Raw genomic sequence first — 3,629 nt, 5'->3', positions numbered from 1 at the left:
TCATGTGGAAGAGTCTAAAACATCTCTTCAGCAACTCAGGTTTTTTCTCAGATGTTGGTCTTCATTATAGGAAAAAAGAGTTCCTTGGTGAGTGATGTATTGCATGTTTGAGAAAGAACTCAAGCTGAGTTTTGGGTTTCTTAACTATTATCACAAAGAAAGAATGTTTTCAGCAGTTCCTAGCAGGAGGTGGTGTTAAAAAGGATAAAGGGGTAGATCTGACAAGAGGGCTACTAGGCACAAGTAGAAACAGTCAAAGTATCAACTGGAAACAATACCCCCACCACAAATACTAAGATGAAAAAGACTAACAAGCAGAAAGGTTGGAGAAAATGTGGAGCAACTGGAAGTCCCCATGGTTGCAGGCATGTAAAATGGTACAATCCTTTGGAAAAAAGGTCTAGCAGTTTTTTATGAAACTAAACATATACCTAATCAAGGACCCAGTGATTTCATAGTTAGATGTTTACTCAAGATGAATAGACATGTGTTTACACACACACACACACACAATTTGTACAAGAATGTTCACAGTAGCTTTATTCATAATATCCAAAAAAAAAAAAAAAAAAAAAAGTGGAAACAGCCCAGGTATCCATCAATAGGAAAGTGGAAAAAAGACAATACTCAGCAATGAAAAGAAATGAACCACTGATACAGGCAACATGAATTAATTTCAAAAACATGTTAAGTGAAAGAAGCACTATACTTTGTATGATTTCATTTATATGAAGTTTTAGAAGAGGCAAATTTAATCTGTGAAGCAAAATAATCAGAACAGTAGTTATATCTGAGAGGTAGGTGGGGACTGCCTCGGTAGGGGCATGAGACTCTTTGGCATGACTGTACTGCTCTAAATTTTAAATAGGGCTTGGGTTACACGAGGTATACGGATTTGTGAAAAAAATCAGCAAATTTATATACTTAACATTTGTGCATTACATTGCATGTAAATGTACACTGAAAAATTTAAAAACTAAACTATAATAAACTCTACTTAATGATATGCATTTTGAAGTATTGGGGGATATATACTGATGTCTGCAATTTATTTTAAATGCACCATAAAAATAACATGGATGGATAAGTAATAAACCATGTAGAATAAATGAATAATCCATGTGGTTGGTTATTTGGGTATTTACTATAAAATTCTGTCAATTTTGCTGTATGTTTGAACATTTTTATAATAAAACAATGGGGGAAAATCCCCAGGTCTTATCTTCCTATTATATACCCTTGGACTGGAATAAATTATTCTTTCCATAGGATAGAAACTCTGTAGAAACTTAGGGACCAGAAATTAGCCCCTGCAAATTTTCTGGGACTCTAAAAGGTAAGTTATACATGTAAACATTTTAAGAAAGGTAAGAAAACATAATAATTATTGAAAAGGAAGCCAAGTTACATTAAGAGTAATTACTAATACTGGTGTTTATTATCACCACAAAATGAGAGAATTACTTTTTGTACTTTTAAAAAACTGACTTTTTTCAACCATTGCAGGAGAGCTATCTTTTATGTCAAGTTATATATATGAATTTCCTAAAGGAAATCGATCCTGAATATTCATTGAAGGGACTGATGCTGAAGCTTGAAGCTCCAGTATTTTGGCCACCTGATGAGAAGAGTTGACTCATCAGAAAAGACCCTGATGCTGGGAAAGATTGAAGGCAGGAAGAGAAGGGGACGACAGAATTCAAGATAGTTGGGTGGCATCACTGACTCAATGGACATAAATTTGAGCAAGCTCCAGGAGATGGTGAAAGACAGGGAAACCTGGCTTATTGCAATCCATGGGGTCGCAAAGAATCAGACACGAATGAGCATCTGAACAACAATATATGAATAGGTCAATGTGTCCAACTTTGTCCAGAATTTGGATATCTAATCATCATTTTAAAAAAGACTTTAGAGTGTTTTCCTATATACCTAATATTACCCTTGTTAACATGCTATATATGGGATAAAATAACATCCTTTGCCTTTGGAGAGCTTTAGAGGATTTGGTGTAAGGTTGCATCAAACAAATCTGAATCCATTTCCCATCTCTGCAGGACCTTGGGCAAATTAACTTCTGTGAGCCTCAGTTTCCTCATTTGTAACATGAGGAAGGATAATATAGGTCATATCTCATATAGTTATTCTGAATCTTAAGTGAGACAATTCATTTTACATGTATCACAGTGACTGACAGAATGTGAAAATGAAAGTTGCTCAGTCGTGTCCGACTCTTTGGAATTCTCCAGGCCAGAATACTGGCCTTTCCCTTCTCCAGGGGATCTTCCCAACCCAGGGATAAATCCAGGTCTCCCGCATTGCAGGTAGATTCTTTACCAGCTGAGCCACAAGGGAAGCCCGACTGACAGAAAACACTCAGTAAATATGTTATCATTAAGAATAACGCATGTACAAGAAACCAAACATTCAGTTGATGGAAAATGTAGAATACCTTAATTTGTTTATATAGAGCGGTATCATCTTTAGATAGTTCTCAGATGCCTTTGTGAATAGATGAATTTCTATCACTTCCTCAAAAGAAGGCACTGACTTAAGCGAAGGAGAAACTCAACAAACCTCTTTTTAAAAAAATCTGACAGGACTAAAGTTTTAAGACATCCTTTTCTGAAATACTTTTGAAAATGGAGTGGGCTTTCTGCTTTTACATAGCACTGCACCTGCTTTAAAACCCACACACAAATACGTGTAGCTCTATGGCTGATTCATATCAATGTATGACAAAACCCACTGAAAAGTAAAAAATTAAAAAAAAAAAAAAAAAACCCACACACACTGGTTTTTCTTTTCTTTGCTTTTTTTTTTAAATCTATTTCCTCTTACCAGGCTTGTTTTTCAAGATATAAATTCATCGGACAGGACTGTTTAGATATAGTTCATGTTTTAGTTGGAAGTTTGGGGCAATATTCTAGCACATTATAACGATCCAACTTCTTTGTAATCACAATTATATCTCCAAAATACTCTGAAAGCTTCAAATATTAAATAGTACTACTAAGTATGCTATTGAGAATGAATTTTTCAACTAGTAGATATAAAATGATCAGAATTTAATAGATGAAGATAGTTTTATTATCTTGCTCATGAGGTAATCACTTCTACTTTTCCAAATGGTTATTATACATAGAAGCAGATTCGCCAAGATTTATTTTTAGCCAACATATAAATACTTACCCCTATTCGAAAATGTTGGCAATCTTCTTTTCTATTGCACAAATGACAGTTTTAAGTTTGCTCCCTTTATTTCTTTTAAGTTTATGGACTCTTTTACTAATATCCTGACTTTTTGAATAGCTAACACCTTTCTCTCATCAGCCCTGTTGAGCACAATAAGCTTAAAATTTATCTGCAAACTTCAAGGGCAGGGCAGAATTCACATTATTTTTAACATACCAAGCCAAAACTGAAGGAAGAACTGGATAATTTTAATATAAATCATCCAAGCTAAAATCCCATATTTTAACTTTACATTTGAATCAGCAATGATTTTTACTGCTGTTTTCTCCCCTTCTATTTTTACCACTTTTTTTTTTTGAGTCTGAATCAGAGAATGTGCTAAACATGTGGATTGCAGGCAACTGGATTTCTCAAGTAGGAAGCACAAAGAAACA

This window comes from Muntiacus reevesi, chromosome 3 (genome assembly GCF_963930625.1).
Source record: "Muntiacus reevesi chromosome 3, mMunRee1.1, whole genome shotgun sequence".
NCBI classification, from domain to species: domain Eukaryota; kingdom Metazoa; phylum Chordata; class Mammalia; order Artiodactyla; family Cervidae; genus Muntiacus; species Muntiacus reevesi.
The sequence above is the reverse complement of the archived record's forward strand: the minus strand, read 5'-3'. Positions refer to the sequence as shown.